Source organism: Melospiza melodia, chromosome 4, assembly GCF_035770615.1.
Source record: "Melospiza melodia melodia isolate bMelMel2 chromosome 4, bMelMel2.pri, whole genome shotgun sequence".
NCBI lineage: Eukaryota > Metazoa > Chordata > Aves > Passeriformes > Passerellidae > Melospiza > Melospiza melodia.
In genome coordinates, this window is record NC_086197.1 from 60803269 (window position 1) to 60823555 (window position 20287).

Genomic DNA, 20287 nt, shown 5'->3' on the forward strand with positions numbered 1-20287 from the left:
TCTGATGTTTACATAGTATCAACACAGGGAAATATTACTTTCAGTTTGATACATAAAGCCCTCCTTGTCTCTTGTGTCTTTTGTCTGTAGGCTATTATGCATGTGACTAAAGCCATGCATGACTTAAGCAAATGTTTGAATGGGGTTCTTGTGTAGTAGGACTGTATAAGCCATTAGGCATACTCTCTTTAACTTGGTGATGAAAACATTATGGTGCATTTGGTCACACAAAGTAGAGTAAAATTGCTTTTGTGGCAGCAGAATAAACAGCATTCTAATCTGTGGGGGTTTTTTCTTGTGCACGTGTGTGTGTGCTGCATACTTTCGGCAAAATTATCAAGCAGGACTGAACGTGAAAAGTGTTAAAGTTATTGGAGTTGTGATGTGAAAGCTGGGCCAAAGAGAGAAAAAAAGTATTGCTTTTTTCATTCTGAAATTTGAAATCAACATTATTCTGTCATATTTGTGATCTGAGCTTGAAATCTGTTAATTGACATGTGAGGCAGTTGCTAACCATCTCTGTCATTTATAAAGCCTTTTGTAAGGGCACTGTTTTTCTTTCTTCTCTATATGTGGTGAATACTGGAGTAGAGACTTGAATTTTTGCTGTGGGAATGTGAAAAACACTGGAAGCTGCTCTCTGCCAAGTTATTTCCCCAAGGATTTGCTTTACATTCTGACAATCAATGACCTGTCAGGTGTAGTTATGCACCATAGCAATGATATGAGGTCAATCAGATGAAAGCAAGGTATGTATTCCCAGCAGATCCCAGCTATCTGTTTAACACTGTCAAACCAAGTTTTCTTTGCTGAAGAGCATCCTCTTTCAGTTTCGTTTCTTTTTAGATTTGACTAACTCTGGATTTGCATCTAATCTGTGACATTCTAACAATGGTACAAATATTCATTTGTTTTGTTTTGTCTTGAAAAATACTAAACTACATGTTTTGCTATTTTGTCTTTTAACATAAACCCATGCTTACTGTGCAACTCTTCCTCATATAAAGAGTGTGTATTTGATGTAAAAAACCCCAAAAACCAAATATGTTCTTTGCTGGAATGGTCATTAGATACTTAAGTAAATCTGTTTTATAGTAATATAAATTTACTGTCTCCTAAACACATAAATATTTCCTTGGAAAAAGCCACCTTACAAATATAACACATTTATTTAGCTTACAATTCCATAATTTTGAAGTAAAAGATATATAAATTGGATCTGTAAAAATCAGTATTTTTACATGGAATCACTTCTCATTGTTTTATGGAAATCCTGCATCTCGCCAATGTTTCCAACCTCTAGATACCAGAGGAGAGAATACTTAAAATAGATACAGTATTTTCCACATTTTTCCCTTAAAAAAACCAAAGAAGCAAACAAGAAAAAAAACCCAAAACAAAAAACAACAACAACAACAAAAAACCAAAACAAAAAAAGGAGCTTTGTCTTGTTATTTCATGACTGAGAACTGCTAAGGATTAAGAATAAACAAGAATAAACATGCACTTGGTACACAGTGTACTGCATACAGTGTAACAGTACAACAGCACTTTTAGCTACTGTGTGTATCATATTGAAAGCAGAAGCCAGCAATGATAACACAGAAACTAAACAACTGGATTAAAATGTATTTGTTAAGTTACAAAAAAAAAAAAAAAAAAATAGAAAGAAAATAAAAAGAAAAAAAAAAAGTGTTGCTTTTTGAGGGGAAACAAGAGACAATGAAATAACAAGAAACTAAACCCAGAGCTTTAAAAAATATATGTTAAAAATATCTCCTTTAGAAATGCAGATTAATCCTGTCTGAAAGCTGCTGCAAGATTTTGTATGAAAAATCTGTTTTGTTTTCATGATGTTGTAATCCGTCCTTTATTTATTGTCTTGCTAAATATAGCTCAAGCACAATCATTTGAGTATAAGTTAGTGTACGTCTGCACTGTGATTCTTTTCTTTTTGCAGATATTTTGAAATCATCTGTTGATTTTCTGTGCTGCAAGACCAGCATGTGAATCATGTCAGCAACTATACTCCATGTTTCAAAAACATGTAAAAATGTTACAGTTCTTCAAACAGAAGAAGCAGAGATCAGATCCAGAGTGGAGTGTTGGACAAAGAACACAAAGGTGGGATGTAAGATGATACCCTCATCCTTTAATGGGGGAAAATTTGTAGCTAACTTATGAAGTTGGTACACAATTTGAGGAAATGAGCATCCCACCCATTTTCTCTTTGTGTGCTCTGTAGAATTCATATCCTTCCATTTTTGTTTTTTGTTTCCTTGAATTGTGCCTCCTAACTTATTGTCATTGCTCATTAGCTGTTGGTGTGTTGGGAGGGCTGTCCAGACAGTGACCCTGCATGGTAACAGCTGAGCAGTTCAGAATAGAATCATAATTCACGGTGACCTTTAATGAAATATAAATCTGAAGAAAGCTGCTTGTACTTTACCATATCTGAAACAAAGTGAGAACTATTATTATCTTTGGACTTTGCTGTATTTAAAGAGACTCTGAAGCAGAGGAAATACATTTTCTCATGGGACCCTTCTACTATCATTGTTTTGGTGAATGGGATACATCATTTAAACTCCCATTTTCCTCGGGCCATCAGATTTAGGAGCTGGTTGACCAGTTCTCATCCATTGCTGCTGCATGTTTTACAGGGAATTCTAAGAGCTGCAGCATGTTTGCACAGTCCCTTTTCTCCTGGAAGGAAAGGTCTGTGGGTCACCTGTGAATGCAGTGCCATTTGCATTATCTCTTTCTAATTTTTCCTGATAGCAGCAAGGAAGTACCGTATCCAGCTGCCTTTCTCCTTCCTGCTGCCCCAGAGCCTTTCTGTTCTGGCAGTTTGGTTGCTCCCAACCAGCTGGCAGGGAAAAGCATCCATGTGCCAGCCGGGCAGAGTGGCAGAGGGGAGGTGGGGGCTGGAGCCAGCCCCTCTCCAGGGGAGCAGTTTCTGGGCGAGCTGCAGGCTGCCCTTAGTGCGCCTGCCCGCAGTGAGGGTCGCAAGGCTGCGCTGCTGGGGAGACCCTCCCTGCAGGAGGGCACAAAGCGCTGGGGGCCACGTCCTCAGCTGCTCCTCTGCTCCAGTGGGATAGCGAAACATGGTCCTGCTTTCATCAGGTGAGAAACTGAGACTGAAGGATAATTAAGTGATTTTATCCCTGATCCAATTTATCAGAGGGTGAAATGAGCCTCTCCCCGCAGACGAACATAATGCCAAGACCAACTACTCACCTCTCCAGAGATCAAGCCCCTCCTGGAGCCTTTCCCTCTCCTCCCTGAACTGCTCAGTGCCCTGTGCCCTGCAGCTTCATGCTGCTCCATCTTTTCCCTCCCCCAAACCCCGGTAGAGTGGGGTTGTGCTGGCTGCCCACCTCCCTGCAGAAGACACTGCACGCTGCCTCCCTGAGCGGTGTCTTGTCCAGGTGCCATAGCCCAAACGACAGCTTGTGGGGCCACTGGGGTAAAATGCTGCCCATCCGGCCTATCAAGGGGCCTTATTTTACCCATTTGGTCCTGAATGGGGAATAAATGTTCATTGAAATGACAAAAGAAGTGCCATCCTATTGCCTGAAACAGATGGGAAACCTACTTGCATTGGCCATATTGCTTTTGAGCGGTTCCTAGTTCATCCGCATAAAAATGTCTGTCCCGTGAGCCTTAGACCTCCTGTGGGCTGCCACACAAATCTGTCTGGTGAAGACCTACTGAATACATCTGGCTCGCTCATATTTCTAAAACTGAGCAAAGGACTTATTTATTTGTGGCTGTTCTCCCCATTTGTGTGGTGCAGGGTTGGTTACCCAAGAAGGCATTCCTGCCACGCTCTAAAATGGGGATGATTATCTGTGTGCAGCTTGAAAATAAAGCTCTGTCACAGCACCTGTTCAATCCCATTACAATGAAAGCCAGGATGGCAGAAGTAGAGCTGGAGCAGACTATATAAGATGCAGTTTTATTTTAAGTGAAATTCAAAACGTACCACTAGGAATAAACTATTTTTTCATAAAGCAGTTGCAGGGAAGGGAGAAACATTTTCCAAGCAAATTGCGAAAGTTCAGGAAATTCTTGGCTCACTATTTGTTCTAAGTGATCTAAAGGAGAAGGAAGAGACTCTATCCAGCACAAATCATATTTTTAAGGATTTCCCAATATTGCTTCCTGTCTTTGTGCTTGTGAAGCAGATTGTATATAGAAATAAAACAGATTTATTTTATCTTTTCAGAGGAAAGTGTCTGCTATATAATTTGCTGGCTCTCGTTTGTTCATTCATTGAAAAACAGCAGGAAAAGGGCTTTTGTGTTAAGAACAGTCAAGGTCAGGCATTTTTGTTTTTGATGTTGGCTGCCAGTAGCTTGCTTTCTCTGACTACTGTTTCCAAGTCAGTTTGGATAGCAATCTAGTTGCCAGCTTACAGGGAGATATTTCACAGCTACAGGTCATCTGCAGTGAGTGCAAACTAGAAAGAGATTTGAGGATCAAATTAAATGTCTTGTACTCAGCTCCTATTCATGCCAATATCAAATTAAGTTAATTTAGCCTACTAAAGGACATGCAAATTTCTGACCCTGATTCTGCAAACTCTTCTTTATGCACACTCACCTTTAGAAACTGTGTGAGCAAAAGTTTTATCTGTGTGCCTTGGTTTACAGAATAAGAGCCTTTCACATGAGAATTCACTATAGCAAATACTTATTTTCATGGTAAGCAAATAAGAAAGGAAAACAATGTTGTGATTTTATAAAGAAAAGAACAAATGTTCTGCAAGTGGACAATTCTTAAGACATAGTACCTTGACATTGCACAATTTCCCCTACTCATTCACAGTCAAACTACTGTATTTCTAAAGTCTCAAGTTAATGGTTAAAGGAAAGCAAAATAAATCATTAGACAAAATATCTATGTCATAAAACGTCAGTATGAAAATCTGAGCATTTCTTATTGAGCTTATTTTTCTGGCAGCAGGACATTTGGGTGGCAGGTAGGCACAAAGTAGAAATCTGCTGTAGTTTATTCTGTGGCCTGTGAAACCAAGCCACTATGTAAGAGTGCAACTTATATGTCCACTGACAACTCTTGTTTAAGCCCCTCACAAGCAGTCTGTGACACATAGAGAGATTTCACTTTTTCTCACCTTTTAATGTAATTCTAAAGATTTTGTGAATATATCAATTAGAGATTTCCAGCAATGGAAAGCAGGTTTCAAATGGTGGAGAAGCACAATAAATCACCAGCCATATGGGCTTTTGTCATTAAAAGAAAGTCATAGTAAGACAAAAGCTGAAGTAAGTTAAAACAGCTGAACAGTGATTTTAGGCACTCTTATGCAAAACTCACTACCTCGGTTTATTCACAGCAAACTTCTTTAGAAGACTGAAAGAAAATCTTTTTCAACTCTTTATTTCTTGGCTACATCAGAAAGAAAGCAAAGTAAAAGCCATCTCAGTGACGCTTTTCATGCTCTGCTTACTTTGTTTTCACATGAGATCCTGTCTGCTACCTTTGTATTTTCCCCCAGCTTTTTAGAGGGCTCCTTGTGCAAAACAATGAGGAGTCCTGATAACAACAGGCAGTTGCTCCGAGGCCTAGTTGTTCAGCAGGATTCACTCCAAGAAACTGAGAGGGGTGTGTTGGGTCTTTTTTCCATCAGCAGCCTTTACAGTTAGCGGGCCAGATGGCATGAGACGGGCGCAAAAAAATAACGACAATAAATAATACTGCAACTTACAACGTGGACCAAGCTCAGTTACTTCCACTTCATCTCACTGTTTGGAAGTGCCTTTGATGTACAAAAGCACCCCCTAAGATAATGAAATGCGGTGGCAGCTGGCTAATGGCTGGGAAAGTGCAAACCCTGCATTGAACTCTTCCCACCAGGCTATTCAGCGCCCAGGCAATGTCAGTCTCAAGGAGACAAGGAGACGGGAAGAAACAGAGGCTTGTTGCTGTGCAGCGTTTGGGCTTCTGGGCAGGCTGCTGTAGGTGGGGTGTTATTTGCCTTGCTGAATAGAAGTGATGTGCCCAAGGCAAAGGGAAAGTTTTTACTGTCTTAACACATTAACCTTGCAAACTCTGTCCCAGAAATGTTAAATGAAGCCATAGGGTCACACTACTTGAAGAGATACCGCTCTTGGGTAAACTTTAAAATGGACTTTTTTTTTTTTTACACTACAATCCCATCAGTCATGCAATCAGGGCTAGTTTCCTTTCAGGCAGGACTATCTCGTGGCTCTGTTCCATGGGCAATAAAAAAATAAACATGTCCAGACTTTTCTCTCAGCTGCTCCAGGCCAAAATGTGGGCCAGGGTAAATGACAAAGATCCAAAATAGACAGCAGACACAGACAAATATGAAAACCCTATTTGTTCAGGAGCTTTAAAACAGTAGGGGATTTATTCCTCTGACACAAAGAAAAGTTTCTGGTCTCTCCGTTAAATGATCCTGTGTTAATAATATTATAATGGGGTCTGACCCGGCAAATACTTGATTAGATGTGCACTCATCTTCATGCATGTCATTAGTTCTGCTAACCTCAGTGCCGAGGTTTGTCACCAGAAAGTTCAGAATATGCACAGACTTTGCAAGTTTGGGCTTGTCCCTGCCAAATGTGGCAACAGCCTGTCTCAGCAGGGGGAGTGCAACAGGAGATTTGCAGCAGGGTCTCACTGTAAAAAGAGGCAGCGGTGAAAGTCACATTTACCAGAATAAATATTTAGGCAAAAAAAGAGATCAGTTTTGGTTTTTTTTTTTAATATGTGGCAGGAAATTGTTATTTTTTTATAGTTAAATTTTGGAACATTCATGCACAATTATAAAATTCAACTTGCCAACAGTCTAGATGCAAGGGCTGGAAATATTCTGAAATATTTCTATTGTTGTGTTATGATCTTGCTGGCAAGGGTCTTGCATGACCAAATGATCACATTGTGGCACTCTAATCCTCAATATATAAGCCCACAATTGTCTGAGAGCTGCAGTAGCCTGCAAATCTCATTGGTTTAGGAGGATGCAGAAGATTAAGAAGGGGATATTTTGCATATTTTGTCTAAGATAAGTATCCAGATCCACAGTCAGGGCAAGGCTGCTCAGTGTGTATTTTGATTGACTGTACATCAAAAGCGTATTAATTATTGTCACTCGAGCTAATGTATACTGCATCCTGCAGTCCAGCTTCAATACATTTCCTAACAGTAAACCTAAGTCAATGTCACCAATATTTTTCAGTGCCAAGAGGGAATAATTCTGTTTAATGCTAAGATTATGGCAGCAAACTTTTGATCTGTTCCTTATGATCCCTTTTCCTCACAAAGTGTACTTGCTTTTTAGGAAAAGTCTTTTTATTTCATTAAGTTGTCACTCACCAAGAAATCCCAGCCGGGGTGGAAATATTGGCTCTATCAGTCAGCCTTTGACCGTTCCCTCCACTGAGCTTGTTTTCTAAATCTGGTTTTGAGAGCTGTTTGCTTGACAGACTGCTTCGCAGACTTATGATTGTTTGTTTCTGGCTCATTTTGATTGCTCCGCTAATCTCTAGACTTTGGCCTTGAGGCTATTATTTATTTTCTGCTTTTATTGATGTTTGTTATTTGAAACTTTGTTTTCAGTAGATTTGCACCCCCTTTCTAAACCACTTTTCTGATTAAATTTTGTTGAAGAAGTTGGTGGATTTCTTTACCCATTTTCCCCTCTTGTTTTTCCTCCTTCTAATCGTTCAGTTGAGAACTCACCTGCCTTTTGTTTGTGCCTGCCTTTGTGATTTATGTTCAGATTAGAAGGAGCAGCTGCAGAGCTTTTACTTTTATTAGTTCTTCTCAGTGAGTCAGGCAAAATATTAACCACCCATGAACTGCTCTTCCCAAAACCTCAAGTGAATTACAATAGAACTTTTGCCTTCACGGATCAGAAAAAAATATTTTTATTCTCTGACTGTCACCTCACAGAGGCCTTTTATGTGTGTGTGTGTGTGTGTGTGTGTAGATATATCTGCTATAGGGGAAAAATAAGTTAAAGTATCAGAACTTATGAAACTAGCTCAACCTTTCTGACAATTTGTCTTTCATTATTTTTGCAAGAGTTAGAGCATGAAATTTAAGTGCATATTTAGAACCCATCCCTTCTATGCTGGGAGCCCAGCGGCATGAATACAATACATGCAGTTCTTCCTGAGCATACTGCCTTCCAAGGCATTTTGGTTCTTAGCTCTCTGATTCTTTACATTTTATCTACCACAAAATGTAGTTTGGTCCTTTTCATATCTTTTGATAAAGCAGTTTCTGTCTTGATTTGGGTGATTTACAAAGTTTTACTCTTTCTCAGTGATTGAGCATTCTGCCTGTTTACATTTACTAGCTTTGTCAGTGCCTTAACCTTAATGGAGAGCTAGCTTTCCTACAGTTTATACATAATCATCTTTGATATGGGCCTTTCTTTCTATTAATACATTTCAAGGATATGTTTTACTTCTCTTCAGGGCTCAGGGGTCAGTGGGAAGGAGGGAGAAGGGTGTAATATGCCACAGATTAAGCTATGTTGCCCAAAGACCAATTATTCATAGCAAATTTCAGTTATTTTACAAAGTTTAGGTTATTGCATTTCAATTTCTCATACCTGAGGCTTCAAGGCCTTGGCCACACAAGAGGCTGAATGGTCACAGGGACAGCTAAAGCCAATGGTCTCTGCAAGCATTTTATTTTTTTGGGAATAGGACAGGATGTTCAAAACAGAAGCTTCAGTGGGCATGGGTTTAAGTGCAGAACACTGCTGACATAAAAGCTTAAGTGCTTAAAATATGAGATCCCAAATTAACTGATGCATAGTTAGTGGGTTATTTTAAAATGTATTTCTTGGCAAAGAATGGTGATGGTACAATATGCTAGCCAATACTGAATTTACCCAAGTCTGTGTCCACATAATGTGTGCTGAGGCTGATAAAGAAGACAAATAAACTGGTTTTCTTGTTAACCATTGCTCTTTCTTTGTATAACATTTTGAATGGTTGAGTACACCCTGGTGGGACCCTGGTTATTGAATTTTGTTTTTCTAATTATGACATGTTTCATAACAGACAGCAAATGTGTGTGGTGATTGTGTTCATCTCCTGAGTGATCCCTAATAAACTAATCCAAGTCAGAATTTCTGTTGCTTCTTCACATTCCAGCTACCTGCAGGGGATTAACCTTGCTCCTTTTTTTCCTTGCAGTGAGAGCTTAGGTTGTTCCCCCAGTTCTATCTGGGCTCTTTTAGCTTCATTTCTGTCCAGTTATGTATAAAAGTATTTGCCTCACATTTGTCAATGGCATGTTAGCATTTGTAATTCTCCTGAGTCATGCTTTCTAACCTTCTGACTGCATGGCTTTCTGGATTCATTTCCATTGCTCATGTTTTGTGAATTTTTTGCCATTTCCATTTGCACTTTTATTGACATCTCAACCACTTTTACCTTTTATAATGTTTTAAGTGATTCTTTTGACATTTGGGGTTGGTGAAGTGATGCACAGGGTGGGTCCAGCTCTCTTTTTGGGGTGACGTAGTGATGGTTTCTTGAGGTCTGAACTGCAGCCTGAGCTCATTCCAGCATCCACTTCATTCTGCTGCAGGTTTCTTTGAACCACTGAAGCTGTTATACTAATAACTGGATTGTAAGCATAGCTGGTTTTTGGTCCTTCATGTGCCTTTGATGATAATTCTACTTTAGGATTTTGTGTTACTTTAACGTGAACACCTTAAATAAAGTTAGTTTCCTAAAATGTGCATGAACTTGCTTCAATGGATCAAGCCCTATTCTCTACATGCATTTTGAGTTTTGTCTCCCAGCCTGAGTCTGTCAGAGATGCATGGCATCATGACATTTGGTGTGTAATTTCTTTCTCTAGGAGTGAGACTCAACATCCACTGTAGGACTGACTTCAAAGTGCAGCCTCTATGGAAATTTAGCCTACTTACACCAGGAGATCTATGAGTCATTATATTACAGTATTAGCTGCTGGAGTCCACAAAGAATTTCATAGTCTTCACAAACAACACATTTAAGTGGTTCATTTCCAAAGGGGAAAAATCTGAAAAGCATAACTTCTAGTGTCCAGTAAAAAAAATCCAATCTAAACTCAAACCAACAACACAGAATGTTTTTTTTTTTTGTTTTCTGAATGCCTTTTCACACCAGTGTGGTACTGTACCTTTGTGCCACCAAGTCAGAGTTTCTTCTGCAAATTTATGTGCTAATTGCCTTTGAGCTATAAGTGCTCCAGAGCAGACCTGCCCTCTCCAAAAGAAGTCTTCAAGGGTATTTCTGTTATTCTAATTCACTCAAAATGAGCTTCTTAAAATCTCTGGACTCTGACAGATGAAATGGGATTCATTGGAAGACACTCTGTTCATCCATAGTTCTTTCAAAGGACTTATTGCCAGTAGAATGTAGGCACTCTCAAAGCAAGAACAAAGTAAAACTACCAGCTGTCAGCTAGAAGGAATAACTGAGAAAAGGAATGAAAAGCTGAGTGTGCACTTGATAATTAATCTGTAAGGTGCTGCAGTCTCCACTTAGCTTTTATAGTGTCTAGAGAGAAAGAGATGTAATCCACCATCACGTATATTCCTCTGTTTTTCTAACAAGAGTAACAAGAGGTTGCTAGGCCTCACCTCTTCAAAGATTTGTGCACATATTTAATCTCTGCATGAAAAAGATGTGGGCTTTTTTTTTTTTTTTTTTTTTTTCCACATCAGCCAAAGTAAACTGCAGGAGGAATCAGGGAAGATTTCCAAACCATTATGTTTAGACTTGCTTGGAGGGGTTCCTGAAGTGCATCTTCCTCAGATTTCTCTGTTGCTCCTGAGTATCAGGATTGTGGTGGATACACATGATTCTATTTGAGTTAACTAAAGTACTTTCTAGTGAATTCTTCTTTTCCAGTAACTAAATATTCAAGAGAAAAAAGAAGTTCTCACTTGTGAGAAAAACACAGAAAACCCACTCATTTTGGAGCAAAAATGAATAATCTGCTTTGATTAAAAAACCAAAGCATTCTATTGCTCAGATATTAATTTTCTACAGATATAGCTCCTGCTTAGGGAGGCTCTGCAGTACACCTTTCCCTTTCAACCTTTGTTATTGCTATGTTCATTTAATTTAACATCAGGGAAATGAAACATTACAATGTGGAGTGAGGAAAGACAGCCTTTTAATACCATTTGGTTGTTTGCCAGACATTTTGCAAGCGTTCCTGTTAGGGCATATTACGTGAGCATATATACTACATTATATATATACAGGACATTTATATTCTTACAACATGTTTAAACTTCTCAGTTATAAATGTCTAGATTCTCCTGGGAAAGCAAACCTGCACAACCTGACCCTGTCCTTCTGCCTTGGCAAGGTTAATGTAGCTTTTGTCATGTAGGGGGATCTTAAAGACAAGGTCAGCACTGCACAGCAGCTTGCAAATGGGTGTGTTCCAAGGGGAGGGGGAGAAAATCAGAGAGGAAAGCTGAATGGCTTATGTGTGATGAAAAGATAGAAAAGTGGTAGTTAGAGATCAAAGTGTGTTGATTCAGTTGTATAATTTGGCCTCAATATCAAACACAGGTTACAGTTCACCAGGGAAAATTTTTCTGTTTGCCTGTTTTCCTCCCAAAAAAAAAAAAAAGAAGAGGGAAGAGGAATGGAAAAAGGAAGCAATTCTCAGCTCTAACCAATTGTTTTAATTGTAGCAGAGCTCAAGTTGGGAGTATTTGGAACATTGCTGAGTGACATATTCCCTGCCTGTTTGTTTTGCTTTGGTTTTTTTTGTAAGGAGATTTGTTCGGTTTTGGTTTAGTTTTGGTTTAGTTTTTGGTCTTGTTTTGGTTTGGGTTTTTTATTATTTTTTTTTTCTCTTCCTTTTGAAAGGGTTGTAGTAAACTCTATTAAATATGAATGTTTAGCACATAATGAATTTTGCATTTTTTTTCATCAAACATGAGACAAGTTCTTCAAGATGCTTTTCTTGGTAAGAAATGAAAAGAGTGCCAATGGGAATGCTTATATGATCCTTTATGTTTTCATGCTTGAAGTGTGTGAACAGTGAAATTGCAGCTGAGAAACGCTGCAATATTCCAGTAGGAATGCACTTTATTTCTTCTTCCTCAACAAGATCCTACATGCTCCTATTACTACAGAAGAGAGACTTCCTTCTCATGTCTTTGCCCAAGACAATAAAAAAAGACTAAAATAAAGGCAAGCAAAAAATCTTCCCACATTATGTTCAAGACAAAAGGAAATAAGTTGTCTATAGGGAGACTGGTGCATGCACTCTTAAAATCCTGTTCCTACTGAAGTCTCTCTGAACTTTTTGATGCTATAAAAGCACGGCCACATTTTCTTCACTGACAAGGGAAACTTGGCCTTCTATTTCTTTGTAAAGTCATTTTTAGTCTTTGCTTTATCTCATCAAGGGCCTTCTAGAACAGCTGTGCGCTGCAATATTATGGAACATTTTCCTGCGCTGTGGACCCATGTGGCCTGATGATGTTTTGTCCTGCAGTATTTTCAGCAGCTGCAAATGCCAAGGAACATTGCCCTGGGAGAGAGAGGAGGTGTGCTGCAGGCATTGACCCTGCATGGACTGTTCACAGCAAGCACAAGGAACAGGGAACTCAGCAGTGTTGTTCTCATGAGCAGAGCTCTTCCTTTGCCAAGAGATTTCCTGCTCTCTTGCAGTGCCACCACATTGCAGACTCACCCTATGCCATTGTTCAAACAACATGTCTGAGCAACAGATAATTTTGTTCATCGGCCCAAATCTGAAAATCTAGAGGGAGGTGAGAAGTGAGGCCAGTAGAAGGGATTTTAAATTTTAAGCTAAATTCAAAACACAGAGTTAAGTTTGTGGAATCTTCAACATCTTTTCCTTGTCAGCTGGATTGTTTTAAAGCACAAAAATGTTATTTTTAAAGAAACAGTAAAAATTTCATTCAGGAAAATATTGAAATAAACACCTTGTCCAAACAAGCCTTTCAATTTTAAAAAGATCTTAATGTTGATAGTCACTATTTAAATGTTTTCCTGTTGATTTTTGATCTGTTCCCCTGTCAGATTGGTAAAATATCAATTTCTTTGCTTCTCTTAAATTGCCTGGAACTTGTGGGGAGAGAACCTTTTTAAAAAGTTCTGTTTGCAAAAGATGGGCCAAATAATATATTTTTTAGCCTAATGATTTTCATCCTTCCTAGGTAAGCTGAAAAAATATCTGCTTTTTTTTCCCAAAAATTCCTATTTTGTGAGAAGTATTCCAATCTCCTTTATCCAAAATATTATTGCTTTATCTAAAAATGCTAATTTAATTTCTGTGAATCTTTCTTCCTGCTTTAATGGAAAGCCCCTCAAGTATATTACCATGCCTGCTACTGTTTGCTGTGTCAGTTCCACATGCTAATGTGATTTCCTGTAAGAGGAGATGAGTATATTTGTTCTTGAGTGAAATCAGGGAAAAAAAGAAAGAGAAAAGCCTGACCAGTGCTTTAAAGAGAGTAATCTGAGTGAAAAATATCAAACGGGTTCTATAGTATGAGTGTTAGATGTAAACTCTTGGTCTAGCACAGACTCCAGACTTTCTCTGCAGCCTTTTCTGGCCAGTGAGGGATGTTGTTTCTGCCACCTGTTTGGAGACAATTGTGCAACTGGGACCGTGGAATGACGTCCAGTTGCCTTTTTTAGAATATGAATAGGACTTTTGAAATTGGCTGTGCTGAGCAGTTTGGGGCTGAATCACTCTGTAGACTTGCCAGAGAAAGCGTTTAGCTGATGGACATGAGCCAAGCCCACTGAATCTCACAGCAAGGCTGTTTTTGGCCTTGGTAGGCTGGGGCTTAAGCTCCGTATGAATGGCAGTTTCTTTTCTGGAATTATCAAAAAAACCTTGTGATTTTTAGTTTCTGACTTCATTTTGCCAAAGTGTTTCGCCTCCGTTTTTTTCAGTTTGAGCCAGCACTGCCTGGTTCTGCTCTTCCCTGCTCTGAAAGGGGTGTTAGGTCTGATGGTAACGTGGATGCTTCATCCTGAAAATGTCAGGGGCAAGGAGCAGTCTCAGAGCTCATCTGGCTGAACTGCTCAGTACCCGCTGTCCACTTTTAGTCACTTTTCATTTCTGAGTGTGTGCTATTTTGAAGTGCCTCAAATACTCTCATACTCCAAGTTATTTTGGACGTGAGCATGTCATTTCCCTTCCTTCTGCTGCAATCACAATTGGATCCTGCAGGCACTTCCCATAGCAGGCCTCAGTTATCAACAGCAGGAGTTTCAGTGTATTTCCCTTTGCTAAGACTTCTGCTGCCAGATGGGAGTTGTTACTTGTTTATGTCAGGCTGTGAGTAATGCCCTTTTGCTAGCATTGTACACAATGTTTTTAGGTTTTTTGACATTTATCCCTCCTGTTGTTAGACAATGTTAGCTTTGCAAGTTGCAAAGAGCAATCTTTTCCCCTCAGGTGTCATTTTTTTCTGCATTTTGCTCTTTTTTATTTTTTTTTGAGCTTCTTTTCCAGTTTTAAATGTAAAAAGAATAGACAAAAATAGAAAAATTAACAAGCTTAGAGGCCTTTCCCAGCCTGCTACTCACTGCTGTGAATAGATGTTAAACATAGATTTGTGTGCCCACTTCCAATCTTCTCAGATGCCATTTCTTTTGAGTCTCCTTTAGATCTGTTACAGCAGTGTTACAGCATGCTTTCAAGATATTTTCCTTGGTTTTATGGGATGTAACCTAAATGGTACCAGCCCCAGAATTTCTGTTAAATGGTAGCATGAGCCCTTTCTCTGCAGACCTCACTCCATCATAATTCATACAATTAGACCTTATCTTGTGGGCCACTGAGCATGTCCTATGAGAAGAGCACTTAAACCATGCTTATTTTGAATATTGGCTTTCAGTATTTGGTCCATCACTCTGAAGTCATAACTTGATAATGAAGACTGATAACTTTAGCATCTCTTTCATTCTTTTTCATTTCCCACATAGAATAAATTTTTATCCTTTAATTTGATTGCTTCCTAATGTTTTTCTGTGCTTTTATTCCAACAAAGTTGGCTTTAACATGGCTACATAGACTGTAAGGCACTATACATTGCTGCAATGGTGTAAGAACTGTGGAGACACCTTCAGAGTCAAATTATTATACTTGTGCTACATTTCTACATAGCAGATGGACAGCCCATGCCTACCAGACTGTTTCCTTGAGTTGCTTCTTGTACATAGATATATGAAAGTCTGGTCCAATAGCCCACTGTGAAGAAATGTCCCAATTTCACATGGTCCCTATGGATCAAGCTCCCTGTAGATGTGCTATGAAGAGGGGTGATTTTGATCTTCCACACTGGCCAGCTCAAAACTGTCTATTTTGTGAATTGATGGTCCTGTACACCTTTTACGCCAGAACTACATGCCCTGTTGCATTGAATTAGAACCTCCCTGGAATGCTCTTTCTTGCTTCTGTTATTTTTCACAAACCTCTTTAAAATAACCCTTAACCCTGAATATGTAGGTAGCATCTGCACTGTGCATTCTACAATGACAGCTATTTTAGGTGAAACTTGTCAGAACTTCTGATCACATTCTAATTTTATGGTTGTTCTTTTGTCTTTAGCCACTTTGAAGTTTCCTCCCACTTAGGACTGGGGAAGGGTTTGTGAAGAAAAGAAAGAAATTCAAAGAAACAGATGACTGTTGTTAAGACTGTGCCTTCTCTCTAGAACTAATCCAGCCATAGAGAAAAAGAAAGGAAAAATATGCCCTCAGGCATGCTTTCCCTCATGCATATAACTCATGTCCCATGAAAATATTTATCTGTAAATTAGCAGCTTGGTTTAGTGTTGTCTCTCAAGGTTATCTGGTTGCAGGGTATAGCATGCACTTCATAATAAGTGAAAAACAAGTTTAATCACTGGAATTCTGTTTTTTTTTCCGCTGCAATAAGATGCAAGATCAAGGTAACAAATTTTATTTCCAGCTGGAGCTGCAGGGTAACAGGCTGCTGCTGGTTCTCCCTGTAGACAACAGCAAAGAACACATTTTGTGTCAAAGTAATTGCACTAGCAGGTGCCGTTGAGCAACTGTGTTTTGGTTGCGACACTATTGTGGCTCATTGCTTACCACAAATGTTTATGTATAAAAAAATTCAGTTCTGCTTTTAAATTCCTATTCAACTGACAAGGAAGAATAGAGTAGATGATGGTGAAGCAATAACTACAGTTTAAAAGGGAGCAAGCCTCCTTCCCATTTCTGGTGGGTGAATACCACTGTTCCATCACAAGTCCTTCCGCAGGTGTTTATCACAGCAACCGTAAACCAGCATTCAGTGCTGGCAGCATGAAGAGCTGTGAGGACCAGAAGGGATTTTTGCAATGGGATACATGCTGAAATGTTTGGAGAATAATGTAATTTCATGCACCATACTGTCCTGGCTGAGGTCTCCATGTCCAGTGGGCTCTCTTTGCCTTCCTTGTGTGCTGCACCACAGGGCTTGGCAGCTTCTGCTGCAGGAAGAGCAGCAGGGGAGAGGTGCAGCAAAGGGAGGGCTGGCAGCCCAGCACCTGGGAGCCTATAGCATTTAGGGTGCACAGAAACACTGATAAGCTTGGTGTAGGTTCCTCCTAGTCTTGTGAATCCATGTAAGTTTACTTGCTGAAACCATCACCTGCTTGTGCCAGGCCCATGACTATGTTTAATTTGAGCTTTTCAAGGCTGTGGACAGCTGCAGAGGAGGGCACTCAAAGAAATGCATTGATGCCTCAGGCTTTAGCTTTTATATTTTTCAGATTCTGTACTGCTTTGTGTGTAATTCTGAGCTTCATATTAGGGGATAGTAATCTCTCTTCACAGAGTAGGTAGAGAAAACAATTCCTTCTCTAGCTGAGGACCAAGGACAAATGATCCAAATTTCAGGCCAAGAGCATAAACAAAGGTGGACTGAAGAGAGAAAATCCAGAAGGATGGGACTAGCTATAATTGGACAATTGGACAATTAACTGCAATATGCAAATGGACCAGAACTTATAAAAGTGTGAGACCCCATGACCAGTCATCCCTTTTGTGAACATATTGGGTTCATCTTGGGGGTAGTCCTGGCTGGGCTCTTGTGCTGCCCAAGGTGTATCCATTGAGGTATTCTAATGAATACCTACTTTATTCTTTAGCTCCATCTAGTCTCTGTTCTAGGTCAGCCTTCACAAGGCATCAGCATGAGCAGGAATACCCCATGTCTGAGCTGAAAACCTTGTGTGAGATGCCCGAGGGTGTGTTAACATGTTGCAAGTATGTACACTGATGTAATAGGACAGATATAAGATCTCCTAAAGATGGATTCACCAAATTTAAATTTAACAGTCTAAAAATGGGACCATTGGCTTTAGCACTGTCCTTAGTGTCCCCATAAAACCAATACCCACCTCATACTGTTTAACCTAGATGTCTATATCAAAATTAGTGTGTAACTATTTTTGGAAGCCAAACATTTATGCTTGCATCCTGCCAAATGCATGCAGTATAAAGACATCAGCTCCTCACAACACACTGAGTGCAGTCTGGGAGCAGAGCAGAAATCCAACTGTGTTGTGCTTTTTTTGTCCATACCTCACCTCTCTCCAGCCCTTCCTCTATCACAGGGCTGTGAAGCATCACCACATCCTTGGCTGTCCCATTCCCAGCCCTTTGTTGTCATGCTAGTAAGAATGAAAAATGCAGTCATGGTATGGGATGATGCTTTCATTTTGGGCGATACTTGTAAATTGTTTTTCCAAGGAAACATCCCTGCACTTTTGCTAACAGCTTTTTATATGCATGGCTGTGGAGGAGTTCCCTTGTTCTTGTCTGCTTGGCACCTTTGCTGCCCTTAGAGCACTTTAGTTTGTTGTGATTGCCATTGCTTTGTGCTCTTCAGAGCACAGTGTTTTACAGTGTTTTACATAGAATCGTTTTCTTACACAATGTCCGGGCTACAGGTTATTTTTATTTTTTATTTCTTTTTCTTCCTTTTTCCCCTCCCTTTAACAGCTAAATGAAACTGCCAAAGCTGTCACATGTTTCAACTGAATAGCCACAATTCTGTAGCACTGTGCAATACTTTCCCTTTCCTCTCTCCCTACCATAGATGTCACATTTCCTTACACTGACACGTGGTTGGAGTGTGGTTGGAATGTGGTTGGAGACTCCTGGCATAGACTGACATTGGTCCACTGAAGGGAAACAGCTGAGAACCACTTTCCACCAGGACAAAGCTGCTGTATCCAGAGGGACACCAAAGGCATTACCTATCTGCTCATGCCAGCTTCTTTCTGACAGAAGACACGGCTGACCAGCAAACTTTGGTGCTTTTGAAAGGGATTTCCTCTTTTGGGCTCTCTGAATGATTTTGAGGCAACATCAGGCTAAGAAGACCTCTGCTATCTGACATAATTTTACTTTGTCATTTTTGGGGCACTTGATTGATCTTAAGATATTAATTTTTGTATATAATAAGGCTAAAATGTACAAAACATGGTGCTGGTTCTTTTTCTAGTTCTTATGACTGCTCTTGCTTTCAGTCTTGTGGAGGAAATCTAATGCTTCAGACTGGGCTATTCTATTGAACTATTCTCCCACTGTCAACAAGTATGAGCTTGGGACCTGCCCTTGGGTACCATTCTCAGGGCTGCAAATTTGCCCTGGGCACAGCAGTGAGGAAATCTCAGCTTGCAGTGTGTGCATCTCCCCTCATCAAACTGAAAGCCAGGCCAGTTCACTAAACATTAAAAAATCTAGATTTTCTCAAATCTTGCAAGACATTTGGATAAAACTGGAGGCATGGAGTGACAAATAAAACTGGATGAGAAGAAAGTGTATAAATTTTATCATCTAACAGCAAATTTCATTAAAAGGATCTGACGGATTATGTGAATGTAAAGCTTAAGCTTAAACTTGTGTATTGAGATGCTATGAAATTAAAATAAAACCAAACAAACACACACAAAAAAAGTGGGATTGTACACTTGGGGTGGATTAAGCTGCTTCAGTCCCTTATGGCATTTCATACCAAGAGGGTTTGTTCTCTGTGGCAGTGGGGCAGCAGCTGCCATCTCACTGCAGAACATAACAGATGGTGAAGAGGAAAACTCTGCTCTGCTTTTGGTGAGTTTCTGGGCTTTCTTCTTTTAGCTACTTTCATGGCATGGGAGATAAAATGAAAGGGCAGCATCTCTATCTACTATTTTGTTAAGCAAAATACCCACAAGACTGTAACTCATCTATTTGGTTGAAAACACAGGTGAAGGACAAGAGGTGATTTATTTTGGTGGAGTCAAAGGGGAACTGTAACTTCCTGCAGCGAAACCACCATCTAGAAGAAGAAGGTTGCAGGGCAACATCTGAGCTGGAGCTGGGACTGTGGATGCTCAGAAGAAGCAGGAGGCTGAGGAGGGAGGGAGCAAGGCCGATCTAAGATTTCCCTGTTCTCATTCCTTTCCCCTTTAATTCCTTCTCTCTGTGACCAGTAATTTTCTCCTCTTTTGGATTGGTGTAATACCAACGCTGCCATGCAGGTATCTTTCTGAATCAATTATTTTAGCTCAGTTTTGAAGATGGAACTGAATTAACCCAGGATCCATGATTACAGATCACTTAGGAACAAACAAAAGAGGGATCTCCATGGTGTGTGGCTTGGCTGTGCTGCCCCCGGGGCATGCCCTCTGTGCTGTGAGTGTCCCCATCTGCGGGGCTGTGCAGCGTGGCTGGAGTGGCAGCTGTGCTCTGCCTCTCCCTGCATGGACGCTCTGCCTCTCCCTGGCAACAGCTGGGCTTGCTGAGTGAGTGCTGCTCTTTGCTCTCAAATCCTCTCAAGGCAGGTGCTGCTGGTAGAAGGGAAAAGAAGGGGAGGAGGGATGCTTTGCCGAAGATAGTTAATGTTTACCTACACAAAATCATCCACCTCGCACCTTCATGTAAGAAGTCCACAGTTTTCCTGGAAAGGCTGGTGCTGAGAAGGGGAGAGGCTGCTTAAAGCCTGTTTTTCTTTTTGGCTGCAGAATGAACATTCACCATTGCCTCTTGGAAATACTCCTTACCTGAACCTGAGGAGAAATATTTATTTCTCTTTGCCCTGGACCAACACATGTAGCAGTTACTTTTGCAGCCCCTTCCGAAGTTTCCTTGGCTGAAGCAAGACTTGACCCTTACTCAGGAGTGGGTCAGCACTTTTCAGACCTGTTCTTTGACTCAAAGACTTTTTCCTATCAGAAGATATTTTCTGGCCAACATTTCTTCTTGCAGACTGGAAC

The 20287-nt window shown here is 40.1% G+C and overlaps 1 long non-coding RNA gene across 1 annotated transcript; it reads left to right on the plus strand.

Moving 5' to 3' along the window:
• The first annotated feature begins 210 nt into the window (after nt 1–210).
• LOC134418066 (uncharacterized) lies at nt 211–18601 on the plus strand. The gene is made up of 3 exons (XR_010027674.1): nt 211–749; nt 1961–2124; nt 18127–18601. It is a non-coding gene; the product is annotated as an uncharacterized LOC134418066 (long non-coding RNA).
• Nucleotides 18602–20287: the final 1686 nt, after the last annotated feature.